Raw genomic sequence first — 21,823 nt, forward strand, 5'->3', positions numbered from 1 at the left:
GCTGTTCCAGTGACTGATGGAATTGTTTGGGATAATGCGCTTCGCTATATCTGTAGAACTACGGAAATTCTGTAGATTCTTCATGTAGAGTTCCAAAAGGTGATTTAATTGTACCTGGGTTACATTCTGATGATTGGGATTAGAAGCCTGGAAACTCCATGCTCTCAGAGCTGGAATACTGCCCTGTTTTGGAATCAGAGGACCTGTATTTAAATTCTGCTAATTAGGATAAAAACATTCTCTTACTTTCATTATGGACATCACTATTTACATCAGGCCAGTGTTAAACGATTATACACAATGGGAGCATTGTCCACCTCCCGCACAAGGGAGCTCTAAAACATAAAGGGATACATTTACATATTTTTCTGGTCTCAATGCATTACACCCGAAATCCTTTTGTTTAAACTTGTCCCTACACGGCAAAGAAATATATGCTCACACAAAGCAAGCTAATATATACAGATTTCTTTGTCACACAGTTAGGCGTAAATGACTATGGATGTTGGAAAGATACCATGGTAATGAAATCAATCTTTGGTACCAAATCTTGGCAAGTTCAGGGAACAGACACCTTGTTTCGTGCCTGCTTAAGGCCCATACAAATTATTTTTCTAAGTGATACAGTATAGCAGAATACTTGTCTAGAACTGACAAAAATTGAAGACAAATGCACCAAATATTACTTCCATTGCTCTATTTGGCAGTTGGCAACACCTAACAAATTACACGGAAGACAAACTCATTAGCATGTTACAGAATGGAACATTTAATTCCACATTTTCAGGTCCAAACGGGTGGTTATTGTGGCCAGTGTACACAAATGGTTGTTATGCTAGTTTTGCACACTGAGCTTTAATGCAAGCAGACCCGACCCCCGTTATTTCCATTCCCAGCACTCCAGTATTGTAACCACCTATTTAGTGAGCAAATTGTCAACAATGGTTAGAACACGCCACCATGTCTGCAATACAACATCTTTCTCTCCTTTCGAAAGACATGGACCTATCCAACTTTCTTTGTGGTCCTAAGTCTGCGCGTTCAAAAAGATTTATTTATTCCACATATAAAGAAATTTGGAAATGATCACAAATGGAAGCTGCTGCATTTTCATGAAAAATTGATCAAGATAATTTGTATAAATTACTTGCTGTTGTTAATAATAGTCTTAATATGTTGTCTTATTGCATTTACAGCTTGAATAATATTGTGTCATCAGTTATTGATATTATACATAGTGAAATGGCTTTATACTATGGGCGAAGTCAGCTTATATCAATTATGCAGTTTAGCTGGATACTTCAAGTCCTCAAAAGTGGCCGCACCATGGCTTTACCTATAGTCAACACAGCTACCCTTGCCTTTCAAACTGATACGCAAACAACGCCTCATGGCTAAGAAGGACGCCACTCACTAAATATTACACCTAGAAAAATTAGAACTGCTCCAATTCACAATAGCAGAAACACTGTCCGCAGTGTGGCTGGTGCATGGCCTAATATCTTTGCGAGTTTCACCATTCCAGTTTACAGCTTGCCCGGCGGGTAGATATGAAGCCGTAGGGAGAACTTTATTCATGAGTTATGGTTGCTCCAATTTTCTCATTGATGTGAGTGGCCTGAGAAAAATGTATTTCTTACTGGAAAGGAAAGCGACTCTTCTGTTGGCCACTCAATTCTCTGTAAACACCTTACCATTAACGGCTCATGCAGTGCTTTGGTAGCGAATTAGGCCTGTTAACTAAAAGGAATACCAGCCAGTGAAATTCTCCCTCTTATCACCGTTCTTTCAAATGGAAGCTATTTAATGTTGGGCAACCAAGACCGTTAAGCATGAAAGCCTGGATCCAGTGTTTTTTATTGGTCGCCCAAATAGTGACCTGCTGCGTTGATGTGCTTTTTCAACCCTAAGCATATGGTCTTGGATGCTACATTGTGACCTTCAATTCCAACTTTGAAGGCAGAGTTTAAAAAGCTAACCAAACTCAAAGCCTTATTGTTTCAAAAGGACGTGGCATTAATATCTGCCCGAGAATCTTTTGAACTGACGGTTGCAAGGACATCCATTGAGATACAGTGAATATACGACGTTACTTAGACTGTTACTACGCATGACTTTAATGCAATGTTTTTACATCGCAAAAAACATTACTTCGCAATATTATAGTGCGCGTGCTTTTACTACCCAAATACATTGACAAAACTATGCTCTTTCTCCGCTGTATTTTAAAATGCATACCACTTATTTTCATTTTGGTCCCGTCGTAACTGAAAGAGCCATCCTGCAGCCAAAATACCAACATGACAGAGATAGGGAAAAATATTAAACGGAGAACGAGAAAAGAAAAAACAAGTATACATTGTACAGTGATTAAATAGAGGAAAAAAGAGTGGCAAGATATTTAAAGCAAACACGATGTGAGAGATAAACTACGGACATCAAATAAACCTTTGAAGGAATTGCATCACATTCATAGAAAAACTAGACACATTTGTTGTGATGAGCCTTTCACCTCTATTGAGACTCTTTTTTTTCTCAAGTTAGCACTGAATAGTCACAGTGCTAACACTATTAAAGCACAAAACTTCACATTTACAGCACTTTTTACTGTCCTTGTCCCCCCTGACTACCCTACAACACAACACAAACACCACATCACTACCCCCTGCACAACCCCCCCTGTCACCAGTCCTGTCCCTACATTCTTACACTACCCTTCACGACCCAGACACTACCCTAAACACCACAGCACTACATCACAGCACTACCCTGAATACTCAATTACTACCCCCTGCACGACCCTTCCCCTTCCCCCAGTCCTGTCCCTACATTCTTAACCTACCCTAACCGACCCCGACACTACCCTAAACACAAATGCACTACTCTACACAACACAACCCTAAAATATATAATTCTACCCTCTTCACCACCCTAAACACTACACAGCCCCACTTACCTGTCTCCCCTCGTGGTCCCTCTCTTCCCCTTCAAGCGTAGTTTCTTTCTTCTTATGCTTCCTGTTGTCCGATTCACATTATACGGAAGCGCCTCAAAATAAACACAACAAAGTAGATAGCCTGCGAAGAAACCTATTTGCGAACTAACAGTAGCATGCGTACTAAGAGCATGCTAAGTAAAAAATGCGTAGAAATGGTAATGCGCAGTTCCAGCCGCGAAGTCAGGATAGAATACTGATACAGTCCTTATTGAGTACCAATGTTCCATTACATTTCGGCGAACTAGTGCACTAATTATTTAATGCCTTGAATACTGCCGGTATAGCACTTTTTTTTTAAGTCATTGGGACCATCAGCACCTTCCAGAAAAGTTTTGGCCTAATACCGGCATTTATTCATTCATTATTTTCCAGTGTGTTGCTGTTGTTGAACTACCACTGGTCCAGCAGTGCAGTCCGCACATAATGACTCTTTGGAGTCCCATAGCTCCTGGAACTGAACACTGACTGGTCATTGTCATTTCTACCCACCTGGTTCACTAGAGTACAGCTCGTGTTTCATTGCTTATGGTGCCCCTTCGAGTGGGAACTGGATGTCTACTTGACTTTGCAATTGCCTGTTCCTGTGGACATGAACATGTTGATGATTCCAATAACAACCCATTATCAGAGCTGTCCCATGAATTTGCGGCTGCTTCAAGATGCATGCTACCAGCCACTCCCTTGAGGAGGGTTTGGTGCCGGTTGCCAGGCTAATTTCTCAGCATTGACTGATAACGAGGATCATGGCTGTTCTTTGAAGCTTTTAAATGGGGCAATTGCGTCTCCGGAGACCGAATCTGTTCTGGATTCCCTAAACATTAATCTTGTTGTAGAGATCTTGGGTGCCTCTGGCTCACTTTAATTTAGCCATGTTTTCCAAAATTGTCATATTATTTTAATGTGATTATAATTGTCTTGTATAACATTTAGCTTTAAATTTGCTTTACGTTGTGCTTGTGTTTTTATTATTTTGTTAGTCTCTAAGTTACTTTCCCGACCAAGGAGGGAGTGCAGTATTTCCCCTTCTGTGCCCACTTTTGTTCTCCCTTGGTTACTTGTATTAGTAGCTTTTGACTGTCTTTGCTTCGCACAGACACGCAACATATTTGTTTTTGTGACATAATATTGTTTTTGAAATACGCTCTGTATTTTATTTGTTATTCAGTGACTCTTCTTGAGATTCAGTCTTGAACATTTCGTACAAGGTTGAATAACATGGTGTACTGTTTTCTTGTGCCCGATCAGCAACATCTCCTAAGGTTTTTAGACACAACACAGTAGCACAGCTGCAGTCTTTCTAACACAACAATTCCTATAATATAAACTGTATAAACTGTGTCTCGACCCCTTGAAGGTTAGAGGGGAGAATTCCAGCAGTGTGTCTTGGAATGAGGCAGCAGCCTTGTGTAAACTGAGTTTGCATCTTTGATACGAACCACCTAACCACACTTACCACGTATGGGAAACAGCGCTATTCCCAGAAATCACTATTATATCCCTGTCCTCACATAGTGAGGGTATGCTTAGGTAGATATATTAGTTATGTTCAGGTTGTTCATTGTTTACAGCCCATCAGTAATGTTTAATTACTTTTCTAATTTGCATCTGTTTACTAATTGCAGCAAACATGTTTCAAGGCAGACTATGATGGTTTCAATAAATATATTATAAGCTTTCTTTTGTTTACTATGGACATGTAGGAATGAGAATGAAAGGTCATGTTCTGTTTCCACTGTTCCCTTGGGTATTAGAAGTTCATGTTCACTGAAATTACTGGCTACTCTGGAGAGGTTAGGGGATGCAGGTGATTTGGGTCTACAGGTACTGATATGGTAGAGACTCACTCCCTACATTCTGAAGTCCTGTTCTCCCATGGCACAGTTCTGTTTCCAAACACAAGCCCTGCAATACCCTTGGTAAGATTTCTTATTGATAATGCTGAAGGTGCAGCACAAAATGAATTAGTGGAACCATTACAACCTGCTCTACTGTCAGGTAAATGTTTTGTAGAACTCTGGTCACTGGTGACCATATCGGCAAACTCATCGCAGATGGATGGGAAGCTCACTTTTGAGATCTTTCAGTTGCAGGGCAGATGGATTTTGGAGTATTACCACTTGCTTGACAATATTCCTAAACATAAGGGGAGTCTTTGCTCTGGCAACATTCCAGGTCTCTGTTTTACACAAGGTACTGTTGATATGCACAGAATATATGGCAGTTATGTATTACTCATATAACTTAGAGAGAGGGACAAGGATCGTGATAAAGGTCCAGCACCTATGCTCCTTAGAAAGGTAATATGTATAACAACAAGGAGTTGCTTGTTCCTGTCTAGATAAGACTTGGGAAAGCGGTTGGTTTAGAAAATGGTGTGGGGAATCTTCCTGAATATGAAGTGATGCCCTCTAACCCCCATGTGGGTGTCCTGCTTCATCATTGGACTTTACTTTGCTACTCATGGGGCCGGCGCTGCAAATCCCCATCGATCTCACGAGTGACCCTTGGCAAGGTGCAATCATATGTGGCATGCCCTAGTGGTTAAGAATATGGTCAAGGAAGTGCCCGTGACCTGCTCACCCTATCATGTTTCCTAATCCAACCTGTAGATAGAAGGGGAGGAGGAAAAAAGAGAGAAAACCACCTCAGAATAAATTATTCTGTGTCATGGTTAAGACACACGTAGAAACTTGCAGCAACATTTCGGTATATAGTGCAGTGTCATGCTCTAGTCTAGAAGCATTACATGTAATTTTTCTACAGTGGGTGCCACCTGTATCCATGTGTCTCGGTGTCACCTCCGTGTATTATAAAAAGAGGTTTGCTTAAGGTGTGTCAAGACAGACCAACGTTTAAAAACATTTAAAACGAAACATCACACAGTACGTTATTTCACGTAATATCTGGTATTGGCACTGACATTAGTAATTCCTAAAAAGGCTTTCTGGCATACCCCCAATAGTAGGCCTACGGGTGCCTTAAGTCAAGGCAGAGGACATCGTAACTACTGCAGTTGTAAGTCTGGAACAACAAACAAGCTGAAGCAGTTATGAGAATGGGCTCCTCAGTACTCGCGTACGCCAGTCGTCCTTTGTGGTGGCCATTCTAACTGTTTCATATGCGGAGTCATTATGCTTCACTCACCAGATATTTGAGCTTCATAATTCCACGCCAACCGTCCTAATTTGACTTCTTTTAATCCTACCAAAGGGAATAAACCTAACACTGGGCACACTTAGGTAGTTTTAGATCACTGACACACCCTCTCTTCAGCTCCACACATCCGCAACCATCGTCACATCAGTTTTATTGTAAAGATCTCTGACAAAGAGCCTTCTCGCAGGCCCATGAGTCATTGCAGCGCTGGCACCACGAAGAGCAAAAAGCCTGAGGATGTAGCATGATACCCACATGGGTGTGTGAGAGCATCACTTCCTATTAAGGACGATCTCATCACCATTTTCTACACCAACGCTCTCCTGAGTCTTATCTAGACAGGAACAAGTTATGTATTACTTACAGAATTTTAAGATGGTGCATGGAACAGTTTGTGGACTGGATTTAAGTCTGGTACATACTTGTTTGGTAGAACACATGCCGGGTATCTGCAACAATTTGGCAGAGATGCAAAATGGAGATCGCAAAGAAACTCACCACTTTTCTTTCTAAATAACTTTATTGGCATTTATGATATCACAGCAATATCCGGAACAAGTAAATATTTGTATCCTAAGTCATACCCCCCAGCCTCTTCCTGAATTCCGGAGTAGAAAATGACATAATTCTACAATGGCAAGGGCCCAGCAACAAATTCAGAGAGAACTGACATTGAGACAAATCATCTTTCGACTTGTTAACTCGTGCCATAATGTATCATAAGCTTGCTATACATCTCATGTTGTATATAAGATTCATGTCAACCCTAACTGTTTGCCCCCAGCCTTCCTTTCCTCTCCCATCCCCCAGACAAACCACTATGTCAAGTTTCAATATACCTCATTATTATACATCGGCAACCAGAGCTATGCATTGGCACATATCCTCTGCCCATCAAGATCCCTCCTACCTGTGTCTGCTTCCGCCGCTCTCTGAGCTCCTGAGTCTTGCTTTTCATCAAGGTCCGCTAACATTTGAGACAATGACATAAGGTCCTCCTCCACCTTTTCATCTGTACGCACAGTTTCATTAAGAAACTCACCACTTGCAGATCTTCACAGTGGTACAGAAATGTTTTCATGAGTGGGTGATCCCAGAAACAACGTTTTTTATGGCTTGACTAAGCACAAAATATCACTTGCCACTCACTTAAAGGTATTTACAGGCTGCATCTCAAGGCAGTTCTCTGTTGGATAGTCATCAGGTCAATTTATGCCATTTTCCCCTTCCACACATGGTCAACAAAATACATTGAGCACCAATGACAGTCATTGTCATTGCACTGACTTGGGCCTAAGAACTGAGTTTTTAGTAGCTCGGGGAAATGTCTATCCACGTCTGTTTGTTGTCAAAAAGCAGGCAAAATATTCTAGCTCAATCTAGTCTTGCTTACGTTTCTGATTTGGAACCAGAAAACATGGAATCTGGATCTGCTCAATTAGCAAGAGTACATTTTTAAGAAAGCTTACTGTACAACCAAAAGGCCGTGCTATGCTGCCAAGTTTCCCCCCCTACTGGAGAGGGACAGTGATATAAACACTTAAAACATATATTTGCATAGAACATTATTATGCAAACACACACCCATGATCCCATGTGTAGAATGATGTCACTGTATTCTATTGATTTTTTTCCCCATATCTTAGGATGATTCTGGGGGTCAACCTCTGGACTTATAATGACACTGCATCAGAGATTCCAGAATCCAATTCAGATCCCTTCAAAAGGCCATCCAAATCCATTCTGCCGGGGTTTGTATGGCAAACCGGGGGGAGGGGGCAGCAGGCTGCTTTCTGTGCCCCTGTACATGGGAAAAACATCTAAAGGAGCACTAACTGTTGTTGATTGCTGATCAGACAAGTGAATAGGAGGCATATATATCTAAGGACTCTTGGCCCTATATGACATTTTTTCCAAGAGTGGGAATCTCACCCCCAGTCAAATACCTTCTCAAAGTCTGCTTTTAGGGGCTCTAATGGACCTTCTAAAGCCAGTTAAAGCATAATGGAGGCACCTAACATTGTTTTAGTCAGTTGACTGGCTGCAAAGCCCCATTGGTCAGCATAAACGTTGGATCAAATCACTTTTCCCAACCAAATGGCTAGTATCTTAAACGTAGACGTTGATGAGGGAGACCTGGCAGTAGTTCTGCAAGTTCACCATCTTGGTGTAGAACTAATTTGCACCATATGAAGATAAATTGGTAGTTCACCATTTTCAGCTGATGCCTCCAACATGGATCTAAGTGATAAGAGTGCTTTTGATGACACATGTTTATCGTATACTGTGGGCAATCCATATTGTAGAGGGGTATTACCACTCTGGAACCAGCTCAAAATCACAAATGTTTCCTTCTCCATCATCTCTTCATCTAAGAGTTTACTTATCTCATTTGAGAAGCGTACTGTGCACAGGTCGCAAATACAATTTTAGAAGTCTCCACTGTTTGATGTGTTGTTCTTGTGCAAATAGTGTCTGATAGTTTGCACATTTTTGTGCAATAGTTAAATGTTCCTATACGATCTGTCCTGTGGCATCGACCCAATACTGACCTAACTGCATTAGTAGAAGAGCAAACGATGGCCTAAGGCCTGACTGACCACTCACTGGTAGAATTAATCCTTTAACAGTGATTGAGAGCAATCCGAATAGGCTAACGCCGTAGCACATGGCGACAGACAGATCCAGAATGTAAACCCTATTTTGCCAAGGAGGTGGAAGGAGAGCTGTGGGGGGCCTTTTGAGGCAACAGTAAGGAAAATAATCATCATGTATACAACAGGATAAACAAGGCATCATCAAACTTAGGAAGCATGCTTGGAGACACTGTTCTGAGAACTAGAATCGTAGTACTTCAGAAATACAGACATAGACAGTTTCTATAACATCAAACACAGGGGAGTCCTAAAACAAACCTTGTTGGGAGAGACTACAGAGGTCTTGTTTTCTTCCCAATGACCCTAGTACCAATGTGGTAACAAGACCAGCAAGCAGCTACACTGTGTTAGTGCAGTGACCCTAGCCGTTCTGGGTCGAAACGTAGACAACAGTCCCCCTTACCAACTTCTACCAATAGCACGAATTGTACTGCTGACTCCAGAAGTTTGGTTGTTCAGAATCTCATGATCATTTGATGTACAAATGTTTGGCTCCCTTTTGAAGCCACCTGTGATGTTCTCTTTTGATTCTAAATAAGTATGCTTGACCTGCATCACGTTCCTTACCCTGCACCACTTCCTACCACTTCACCCCCCCCGCTCCCTCCCTATGTCATTGGGCACTATTATTTGTGAATTTATGTACTCATGCAATGCACCTGAATAGGAGTTTGATTAAACAACATTGTACTCTTAAGTTTAATATTTTTCTTAATTCATTTATACAAGTTATTTTTATTCTTTTGTCCTTCTATTCTGGGACCCCTCTCTCTGTACTACGATATACCCAGGTCCCAGTGACTTCTCTTTTGGGTGCACCCTACTTTGTGTAACACACATTATTTGTAGGCAAAGAAGTTTCAAAGATCAGTGTACAAGTTTTTTCATTGAATTTTGGATTGCGAGCTGTTCATTTAGGAGAAACGTTTGAAGGTAACGTCGAAAAACAGAGTGATGGGGGTGGAGTCTCGAACAACCGACTCAGTCACAAACAGCTGCCTCTGCGTCAAAGATCTCGCTGACCTAAGGCAAGCAAAGGCCGAAAGAGCTTCTCAGGACCCACAGCAAATACAACCCAGGCGGTCGAACATCCTAGAAGATGACTGTCGAAAGACTATCAAAGTCGAGAGAGGCTGAAAAAGGGACGAGTGATACTCCAATGCCAGAAGCCTCTAATTAAAAGAGGAAATAGACTCCTATGCTCGACGCGAAGACCGCGTGGTTGAGATTGAGCGCAAGAAGCTGAAATTGTCACAGTACTACTAAAGGAAAGAGTTTGATGTCTCTCTACAAAAATTTAGGATTCTGCCAAAAATGTAAACTGAAAAAGCACAAACAGACAAGTACCCAGAAGAACTGGAGCTCCCAGTGATGCCAGAACCACAGGAAGAGGAGGAAGAACAATAAATCTTATTCAAAGACGACTATCCTAAATCCCAGGGTATGTTCTAGGAAATAGTGTTTGGAATACATTGAGATGCAGTGTCAGGACCTTGAAACTGATTCCCTAGAGGAGAGTATATACACGTACCCGTCGATGCCTTCGCCCCTGGACGGCATTGCAATGTACAATCAGGTAATAAAAAGGGCAGCAGACAAGTATGGATTGCAACTGGAAGAAGAAAGATCACAGTCCTGTTTCCTTTTAGAGACATTGTTGCCTTCCCAAAGTAGGAACCAGCACCTACCCTTGCTCCCAAGTATACTGGATCAGGGGAGAGAGGCCTTAAAGAAACCTGCAACATGCAGGCCAGTAACACCAAGGTGCGAGAAAAAATATAAATACTCCTCGAAAAACACACCATATATTAGAGGAACTGTACCAGCAGACTCTATTATTGCTGCCACAGCTAGAAACATTGCAAATGTCCCAACAACCTCCGGTCCACCTCCGGATAAAGAAATTAAGAAGATGAACATGGTGGGGAGAAAGTTTGAAAAGGAAGAGGCAACACAATGATGCATAGCCAATTCAAATTCCCTGCTCAATGGGTAGGCATAGTAGCACTGGGATGAAATGGCAGAGCTGATTAAGCATCTGCCTAAACAATACTAAAGAAATACTAAAGCATCCCTAGCAGAAGAGGGTAAATACTAAAGCATCCCTAGCAGAAGAGGGTAAATACTAAAGCATCCCTAGCAGAAGAGGGTAAATCTATTTCAAACCCCTGCTTAAAATCTCCTTTAGATGCGGCAGATACAGCACGGAGTAAATTCTGGTTTTGCCCAAAAATAAGCAATTTCTGTGCTATTTAGAATGACTGGAACATAGTCATCGAAAAGGGTTACGTTTGTTAATTGTAATTGTTTTTGCAAAGATCTTAGTTGCAAAACTATGGCAGAGGAATACAATTGTTAGTGTTTGAATGGGTGCCAAAAATAACTAGCACCATGGGGAGAGAATGTGCCGTGCTGACCTACAGACAGTTGAGGGGGCAGACTTTGAAAGGAAACCTCGTTCCCCTGCAGTCCTTGCGGACCCCTGCGCCACACCTCGCGTTTCCCGCTTCGCAGGAAACGCTCGCAGCTGGGGGTCAAAGGAGCCACAGGGTGAGGCAAACTACACCGCCCACAAACCTCCTGGCCTGCTGAGAGGCGTGCTACCGCCAGGACATCGCCAGGACACGCCCCACAGGTGATTAAAATCGGATCCAGCCTCCCGCACCTCGGGAGAGAACTGTGCCGTGCTGACCTACAGACAGTTGAGGGGGCAGACTTTGAAAGGAAACCTCGTTCCCCTGCAGTCCGTGCGGACCACTGCACCACACCTCGCGTTTCCCGCTTCGCGGGAAACGCTCGCAGCTGGGGGTCAAAGGAGCCACAGGGTGAGGCAAACTACACCGCCCACAAACCTCCTGGCCTGCTGAGAGGCGTGCTACCGCCAGGACATCGCCAGGACACGCCCCACAGGTGATTAAAATCGGATCCAGCCTCCCGCACCTCGGGAGAGAACTGTGCCGTGCTGACCTACAGACAGTTGAGGGGACAGACTTTGAAAGGAAACCTCGTTCCCCTGCAGTCCGTGCGGACCCCTGCGCCACACCTCGTTTTTCCCGCTTCGCGGGAAACGCTCGCAGCTGGGGGTCAAAGGAGCCACAGGGTGAGGCAAACTACACCGCCCACAAACCTCCTGGCCTGCTGAGAGGCGTGCTACCGCCAGGACATCGCCAGGACACGCCCCACAGGTGATTAAAATCGGATCCAGCATCCCGCACCGTGGGACGCGCGCGGGCGGCGCAGGGCTAAGCCCGGGCAAAGGGCGGGCAGTCTGTGGCAGTCAGGGGCTGTTAGAGGCTGGGCTGGGCCACGTCCCTTTCCTCCAACACTAAGCACAGGTGGGCCATGTGAGTCTTCTAAGGGTCTATCCCCAACTATGTCAACCCGTTCAGGAAAACTGCTCAGGAGTGAGGGTGAAAGGGGAGTTGTTGGTGGAAGCCCAGTGATTGGATCTATGGACCGCTTTATCACCAGGGTGGCGGCTGTAATAGAAAAGGAGATTGCTATGTCAGAGCGCCGCCTATCTGAGATCTACCTTCCTTCCAGACGCTCATCTTTAGGGGCCGCTGCACAGGCCCTGACACCGGCTTGTGAGCGGGTTCAATCTGCTCCCCCTGCAGATGTCCCGGCCTGCTCTATAGACCCCCCACAGCTGTTAGAAATAGGGCAAAATTTAGACAGGTTGGAACACTTGGCCGCGCTTCTTCCTAGCGGCACTGAGGAAGAGGGTGGTCCAAATACACCATCTCCACCTGCATCACCTACGCCCTTAAACAAAGTTATAACCCCGCCATTATTACCAATATCGCCCTCCCCCACTGTAGTGATTTTAGATGGGGTGCCTTCTGGAACTGAATCTGATGTAAGTAGGCAGAATAAAAGGGAAATGAGCAAAAAGACATGTAACCTTAAAAAGGGTAGGCTAGTGAGACAGGCCGCGCTCTATAAAAAAAGAAGAAAGCCCCTTGGCTTAGGTGGGAAAGATGCGAAGGGCCTGCACTCAGAGGACAAGGCCGAGGTAGAGGGGGATGCTGTGGTTTCTCCCATGGGTCTAAACAACTGCCCACCTACTAGCAATAGCATTGATAATGTCCCCAAGCTTATCGATCCCGTGACTATTGAAATTATCTTGGAGAGGGTAAATAGTTTCCTGACGCCCATACTGACTCAGGTTAAGGGGCTGGGGGCTAGAATAGACAAACTAGAACAATCAACCCTCGATGGGTTTTACTCACTTAAAACCACATTCAAACAGCTAAAAAGAGTGAGTGATAACCAGGATATGGGATCAAAGGGGAGTGTTCTCCCAGCAGCTTCCTAACCACCGCAGGTAGTTTCCAATCCCCCAAAAAAGCCAAACAAGGCTGAAACTAGTAGAATGCAGGCTCTAGCACCCAAAATTTCTTCTCCGCCTAAAGCACGGCTCCAACCCAAGGGAACGCTAACAATCATAGAGGCTGCTAAATCTACACCCAACCCATCTCCACAAGTACAGCCCCATGCAAGTAGAGGTAACCCTAAAGATATCCAAACACCTGGCTCACAAGACAAAGTCCAGGGAAGAGTGACAGGGAAGGTCACTAAAACTGTACCCCAATCTATAACCCCAGCCACTACTATAGTGGCACCTCGAAATTCCACACGTCGGATCCCCCCTGTAAACCTCCCACCAGACTGCCAACCATTTGTTGCTGTCCTGGTAAATGTTCTCCCCTTGAAGGAAGGCCAGCTGGAGAACCACCAATCTCTCAAGAATAAATGCATCCACTGGTTAAAGATAAATAAGCCAATTCCGATTGGTGTGGATGGGATTATTCTAAGTGTTCGTAGAGTAGGGTGGGTAGGGCTGGGGAAAAAAACTCAAGAAGGGGACTGTATAATAATAAACTTTCAAGACCCAAGAGTAGTGAGTTCCATCTGTAGTCCCATTAAAAACATGGATGTACCAGGGGTTAAAGTAGTGGACCTGTCCTATTTCTACCCTAGGCAAATTGCTATTTCACCATGGGAGAGTCCTAGTACCCTTGGTTTTTGCCAAAATTGGGATTCATCCTGGGCTAGGGGCCCTGGGGGTAGTGGGCTGAATCCTCCATGGGTACAAGGGTGCTGCTGACTGGAGGAGGGAGATCCAAGGGAATATTTAGATGCAGTTGCAGCTAAAGCTATTGTGAATAGAACAGACTCAATGGTAGCACCACCTTCCCGAATTACCTCTCCCCCAAATGGAAGCGCTAGTGGGCCAGTAGTCTTTATGGACATTCCTCCAGATAGCAGCTATTTGCAAGTTCCTTCTGTGAGGCCTTTAGACAGTGGTGTCTCTGCGATCAGTGACATACCAGCTGTGACGGACCTAGTCTTTAAGGTTTTCAGCTGGAATGTCGCAGGGATCGCAAAAAAGTTGGCTCTCCCTGACTGGAATGCCTAGGCTGATGAGCACTCTTTATGCATTTTCCAAGAGACCTGGAGCTTGGAGCCGGTACATAGGGTGGGATTCTCCTCCTACTATGTACTTGCTCTAACCTCGGAAACAGGGAAGGGGCGCCCGTCGGGTGGCTTACTCATATGGGTAGCAGCCTCCTTAGACTGCAGAATAGACGAGCTACAGACAGGTTGTCCCGATATCCAAAACATCATTTTAAGAGACCAAAGGGGAAGAATAGTTTTAAATGTCTTTAATGTCTACGCCAGAGGGACTAAGGGTGGGAGGAAGTCGCCTGTACTATCTCTCCTTGAGACCCTCCTGAATAATACTCCGCATAAGTCATGTACCCTGGTCGCGGGTGATATGAACTGTACGTTTGAGCCCTTGGGCTCAGATGTTGCCCTTGACCAGGATGTGGAGGACACTAGGATAGGGATCCCTGTATTAGAGATTCCACCCATTAGGAGATGGACAGAAGTGGCGTTACAGCTATACTCCCTGAGCCTTGAATTAAATCTAAGGGCAGTGAATGGAAGGACAACTTCGGACAGAGGGGGGGCCCATACTTATAATAGAATAGGACATTCCTCTAGAATAGACTACATCTTATTAGATGTACGTCTCTGGAATCATGTGAGGGATATGGTTGTGGTCCCGACGATTGAAAGTGACCATAATTCACTTTCTTTAACCTTGGCCCAGTGGTGGCGCCCCGTAAAAAAGGGTCTTCGTAACCCTGTATTAGCTCCCCCCGACGAGTCTGTAGTCTCACTCTGTGGAAGACGCATAAAATGGGCTAAATTGGTCATCTCCACGGAAAGGGTTGAAGAAATTTCAACCCTTTTAACCAAAGCAGTGACAGCTTTAGGGTCTCCCTTGGAAGGGGTGGGCAGGGTGTGTGGACTTTTTGCCCCTTTAGTAGAGGCCTTGACAAAGGTTTTTACCATCCCCCCTAGTAAGCCAGGAAATAAGCAAAGTAAAAAGCACGGTGATGGTTGGTATACTCAAACGTGTAGGGCACATAAAACAAGGCTTGTCGAGGCAGTGAAGCATAAATCCCATAGCGGTGTATTGGAAGCAAGGAAGGCCTACAATAGATCCCTTAAAATCGCCAGAATGAAGTGGGAAGACAAATTCTGGGAAGACCTACTCCAGGCCAGTAAAAGTAAGGATTCAAGGGCCTTTTGGAACCTTGTAGGCTCCCGAAACAGGCCCGAGGCAGCTATGAGTCCCTGTAATATTCCCCACAAAGCTGGGTAAAACACTTTGGGGCTTTGTACCTCCCGGCAGATGGGGAATTAAATGCTGGGGTGATCTCCCCACTAACATTCGAACCCCATACCTATGATCTCTTTACACCTTTAGAGATCGAAAAGGTAATTGGGTGGGTAGCCCCCCGCAAGGCAGCCGGTCCAGATGGCCTCCCGGGAGATCTTATGCGGGCATATCCAGTGGAGTGGGGAAGGGTTATTGCAGCTCTCCTTAATGACATCATGATGGGAGGGCCAGTGCCCAATTCCTGGAAGGGGGCGGTAGTGGTTCCTGTTTATAAAAAAGGATGTAGAGAAACCCCGGGGAACTACCGCCCGATAAGTCTGATAGACTCCACCCAAAAGATAGCTGGTAAAGCTATACTTGGTAGGATCTTGCATTGGGTGGAGGAAAATAAAATATTATCAGACTTCCAGGCAGGTTTTCGGGCAGGAATGGGGACAATAGAGCAGGTGTTTAGGTTGGCACTACTGGGGTGGAAGGTGGTGGAGCTAGGCAAAGGCAGTCTATATCTGGCCTTTATAGACCTAAAGACTGCCTTTGACCTAGTCCCCCGGGAGGAGTTATGGAGGGTGCTTCATGAGTTGGGATTGCCCCCATACATCTTGTCTCTCCTCATTAGCCTCCACGCCCATACTTTTGCTCAGGTCCGCTGGGGTAGAAACGGAGAACTAATCGAGAAAATACCAGTGTCTAGGGGTGTGAGGCAGGGATGCATTTTGGCGCCCACCCTCTTTTCACTATATGTGAATGGGGTGGTGGAATATCTCCAGCAAGAACCAGCCGACGCCCCCTGTCTCGGAGGAGTGCGGATCCCCACCTTGCTCTTTGCGGATGACACGCTTTTGATCTCCAAGACCCCGCAAGGCCTCCAGAAACTGCTAACCCGTTTCCAGGATTTTTGTGTTGCAAAGGGGCTAGTGATCAACGTGGACAAAACTAAGTTCCTAGTCCTCAACCCTCCAAGGAAACTGGGCCGCCCGCCTATTCTTAACTCTGTTGCCTTGGAGAAAGTATCCGAATTTGACTACCTCGGAATTCGGCTTACGGATAGCATGACTTGGTCACCCCACATTGCTAAGATGGTCCTCAATCACAAGAGAGTAGGAGGAGCCCTCCTGAGGGAATTCCGGGCATCACCTAGGAGGTCGCTTACCCCAGTAATCGATATCTACAAGGCCAAGGTAGTAACATCAGCCCTGTATGGGGCCGAACTGTGGGGGCACTGCTGTCTGGACGCCTTGGCAACAGTGGAGAGTAAGCTCTTAAAATCCATAATTGCCATCCCCTCGAGCACCCCAACAGTACCGGTGCTGCTGGATACAGGCTGTAAAAACATTAAAGACCAAGCCCGGCTTCGCCCTCTCCTTCTATGGACACGTATCTGGAGGGGTGAAGATTTAAAATCGTATGCTGATGGGTTGGCGGAGATAATGAGCTTGGGCGGTTGGGCAAAAATAAGATGGTTGAGTGACACTAAAAAACTTTTGGAGAAAATCGGACTGGGGGACTGTTGGTTATCAAGATCAGCTCCACCAAAAGAGGTGTTGAAGAGACTGTACTGGAACTGGGTTGCGGAACAGCTAGTTATAAATCCGGATCATTGCAAGTCCACTGCTCCTTTTTAATAGTAAAAGATGTTGTAGTGTTTGAGCCTTATCTTGACCTAATTACTCTTCCATATGACCGAGCACTGTATTTTAAATTTAGAGTGGGCTCGCTTCCACTTGGGGCCCTGGTATCAAAGTGGAAATTAGGTGCTCATACGTTCCCCTATTGTGCATGTTGCCCTAATAGGATAGAGTCCATTACGCATATCCTATTCGAATGCCCGGATTATGTAAAGGCCAGGAGCTTCTGGCTTAAACCTCTCTGCCGGAATATGGGCACACGCAGTTATCTAGTAGCCCTGCGCATTTTAATGACGGACACTTCCCCCCCCTATTGTATGTGGCATAGCCAAATTTTTAAAACAGTTTTGGTTGATTAGATGCAAGAGATTGTCAGTAGCGGTTTAATTCATTTTTAGCTAATTTATTTCTGGTACTATATGTCCTTTCACTCTTTTAATGTGCACCTAATATTCGTCTTTTTTAATGATGTTTTTTGTAGATTTGTAATTGGCTGTATTATGTGTACGCTTATAAGATATCTTGCATATTGAATAAAAGCTATCAATCAACTAGCACCATGCTAACTGGAAAGAGAATTTATTTACAACAGTGTTGAAGTGGATTTGATGCAGTCTGGGTAGCAATGAGCGATCAAGTAAAATAATTGGAGAAGTTAGGAAGTTTATTATTAAACAAGGACTTTGTGTTGCAGTTGTTTAGGATCAGTTGTAGGAATTCCACCTTTTCTGCATGGTCACCCCACATTTTTTAACTTTTTGTTGGATCTGTTTTGCTGACTTTAGAGCTCTGTGCACTTTTCCTCTACTAACCTGGAGTAGAGTGCCTATGCTAAACATGGTTGAATTGGCCTATTCTTAATTGGCACTTATATCCTGCCTGCCTAGAAATCCTAGTACATGATTTAGAAAGTGCACCCATGGCTTGGCAGTCAAATGCCACCATTAGATTGCAGCACCTATTGCGCCATCAACTACAGTGACAGGACAAACATTACTTTAGGCCTACTCTGTGTAGCTTTACTACTGCAGTTTAATCCCTGCTGTGTGGTCTGCCATAACTTTTTAAAAATTATTTTTTAACTGTTTTTATTAATACAAAGGTTGCCAGTACATTGAAACAGATACATTGTACATAGTAGATTTGCATTCTTGGTACAAATTAAAGCATTACTGAGCAGTAGTTTTTGACAGTACACTTTTCCACAGGTTGTTTCCAGGAGGGATACAGGAACAGGGCGGCTCCCGCACACCCTCTCCCCTCGGTGTGGGTTTCTGACTCAATCCTGTGTGCGACTGTTGTCACTGTCATTGTTTCCTATCTCTAGACCATAGTGTCTCAGCCATGGGGCCTAGATCTTGGTGAACTTTTTGGGGCAGATCATTTCTGCGACCATATATAAAGCAATACCCGGGAGATCAGGGGCTCCCTGTATCTAGCAACGTCTCTTTTTGCCGCTACCAGTCCCAGGTTGCATAATAAAAGTTTGGTACGAGGAAGATCAATTTCTGTGGATGCTCCCAGCAGCACATGTTTGGCCTCCTTGTGTAGTTTAGTCTCCAGTATCGTGCTCAGCTCCCCCTAGGGGACATTCCCATAATGTATGCATGTGCCAAGTTTGGTGAAGGTGATCCCTGTCAAAGTATGCTCTATGCAAGATCTTGTATTGCACCAAGCGTTCTGTAGCTTGATCGCAACTTCTCTTGGGTGCATCAGGGCCTCCCCCCAGTCAGTGTCTGGTAACTGCCCCGTTGTGGATTCCCATCTGGACCTAAGGGGCCCCAGCATATCTGGGATATTATTAACTTTTTATAGGTCCAAGAGACTGCTTTGTAACGGATTTCTTTCAGCAGTAGTCTACCTTTGAGTGGGGCGAATTCAGGGAGTTCAGTGAGGTCTATCACCTCCGCTAAAATATCTCTTTTAAATATTAAGTCATCCTCTTGTTTTCCTTGTATTTAACAGTGGCACATCTATAATATTAGTGTTACTATACCCCTTGGGTGATAAGGCCCAGATAGCTGTTCACAGTGGCAAGCCTAGCTGTCCTATAAAGAAAACTGGAGTACAGATTAAAATATTAGTACTGTATCTCAGAAATGGGACTAGCTAGAAAAATAATTAAACAACCATTTTTACTAGTTAGTGAAGTCGAATTTTTTTTGTTTCTTTTTATTGAAAATTATAAACAAACAAGGCAATAAGGAACATTTACAGAATACCAGTTCAAACGAGGGAGGAACAAGGCAATACAGAATCATATGCAATCGGCAATGGGATGGGGGGGAAGAATGGGTGAAACAAGTCAGTGCGTCATTAAGATGATACTTCGGTATGACGTGGGGAAAAAGAGGAGAGTGAAGCATCAGTGTTAGTTGTCACGGGGGGAGTGCAGATGCCCCCACGGTAACTGTTCCAGGGACCCCATATCTTGTTCCACTTCCGGGGTCGCCCCCGGGCCACGTAAACAGTTTTCTCCCTAAACATCGCCCAATCCATATTCTCCCTCCATGCTTCAACGGTAGGTGGCCTCTGGGACCCCCATAACTGCGCTATGTCTCTTTTAGCGATCATATTTCCAAGGGTCACCCACTGGGTCTGTGCAGCATTGTGATCTGTTGGCTCCCACACATTCAACAAAGAGCGCCTGGCTTCGGGCAAAAGAGGAATACCCGTGGCCTCCTCCATCATTTTATACACCTCATTCCAGAAGACAGTTACATCACGGCACTCCCAGAGAATGTGGAGAAATGTCCCACACAGCCCGCATCCCCGCTTACACAAACCATCTTCAGAAAATCCCATTCTAACCAGACTAAACAGCCTGTAACATAGGTCCTTTGGAGTATCTTGAGCTGCACTAACCTGAGACGGGCCGGAATAGCAACCTCCTTAGGAGAGGAGATCGCCGACTGCCAGTCCTCATCGTCCAATTCTAAACCATCCCGGGTCCATGAGTCCCGGAGCTGAACCAGTAGGTCAGCCCTATTGTTTATTAGTTTTTTATAGATCAAGGAGATAGTACTGTCCGGCACATGACCGTCCAGCACCCTATCCTCGAGCGGGGACGACTCCGGGATCTTCTCACCCTCTGAAAAACCAGACTTCAAGGCATGGCGGATCTGAAGATTTCAGTGAAGTCGAATTTTAATAAATATTTTTTGAAAACATTTTCAAAAATTTACTTTTTACTTGCCTGAACTATTATAATGCCAATTCGTTTAAACCTGTTTCAACTATCAGCCTATGTTTAGTCTTAAATAGGTGTGCAATAGGCTACTTGAATGAGCAGAGAGGACTTGTGAGGTTAACAGAATATGCAGGGTAAAGAATGTGGGCCTCCTTCTGGCATCCCAGTTTCTGACAGGTCAGTTCAAGTGGGTGCACTTGAAAGGGAGGAAACAGGATGTGGCTCTCCTGTCTAGTTGCTGAATTACCCTGCTTTGATCCTACCAGGCTTCTGTGTCTTGGGTTTGTTTCGGGTACATTCCTAGAATGACCATAGTAGACCCCACCCTACCCTATCATCAGCCTAGGTTTTAGTGTGGCCGAAGACTTTCGCCATCTTGAAAATGCCCTGATACTTTGCATTTTGAGCCCGTTTGCAGTTATGCAAATAGGGCTTACTGCAAAGTAGGTAGGACAGGACCCGGGAACTTTAACCCCTTTGGTTAGGAAGTGGCCAGCTGTCGCTAACACCCACCCACCCACTACTAGTTCAGACATAAATGTGGTATCCCCAGGTACCCTCTGCAGAACACTTTCTGGATGCACAGAAGATCCGAAGAGAACTGGACCTGCTGTCTGTAACCTGAGAGGAAATCTGAAGGACTGGACCGGCTCCCTCTTTTACCCAGGACAAAGAAGTGGACTCCCAAGGGTCAGTTGGCTGACTTCCTCTGTGGCTAAAGGGGGACAACAAGCTGGAAGAAGTTCTTTTCTGGAAGTACTGACCAGTGGCAAATGAACCCGGACTTGGCCCTGCTGTTGACTTCTGTCTGAGACCCTCTAAGTGACCACCCTAGGACCTGGGGGGTCTTAGAAATGTACTCCTGTGGTTATTTGTGATGTAAAAGACAAAGTCAGAAAGTTAAATCTTTAACCAGGACAAACCAGTTTAGTGTTTCTGACCTACACTCTGTGGCGAAAGCCTCAAATTGCGCTTGGGTCCCAGTCCACCATGCCCATAGATTATCAGTGGCGATTTGTATTTTGTGGCGCTATTTTCCCTTAAATCTTTTTAAACACTCATATCTTAGTGGATTCTGTCATTTTGTTTATTACATTTTACTATATTTTTCTAATTAGGTTTGGGATTTTTACTGCTTGGCAATTTTACTTTTACTGTTTTGGTACTGCATAAATACTTGACACATTGCTCTAAGGTAAGCCTGTCTGTTCTGTGCTATAGCTACTAGGGGTTAAGCTCAGGCTAGTGTAGTAAGTACGAGAAATCCCCCTAAAAAAGGTTGTGATTATTCCCTGAGGGGGTAGTCACCCACCCCAAATCCAATTTCTTACATTTTGTATTTTGAATGCGTATTTTTTATTTTATCTTTGTCATAACTGCCTAGCTGATTGCTGCTGGTATGCATACTGGTATTGTTTTTGTGTGTAATATATTAAGAATAGAGTGAAAGAAAATAATTGCTAACTACAATTACATTTGCACAGTGAGCTCTTCATGCTT

At 44.5% G+C, this 21,823-nt stretch overlaps 1 protein-coding gene across 36 annotated transcripts in view; it reads left to right on the forward strand.

Moving 5' to 3' along the window:
• Window positions 1-21,823, forward strand: part of ABI1 (abl interactor 1) — a 391,827-nt gene that overhangs the window by 279,923 nt on the left and 90,081 nt on the right. The window lies entirely within an intron of this gene.

The sequence above is a fragment of the Lissotriton vulgaris genome, chromosome 10 (genome assembly GCF_964263255.1).
Source record: "Lissotriton vulgaris chromosome 10, aLisVul1.2, whole genome shotgun sequence".
Classification (NCBI taxonomy): Eukaryota; Metazoa; Chordata; class Amphibia; order Caudata; family Salamandridae; genus Lissotriton; species Lissotriton vulgaris.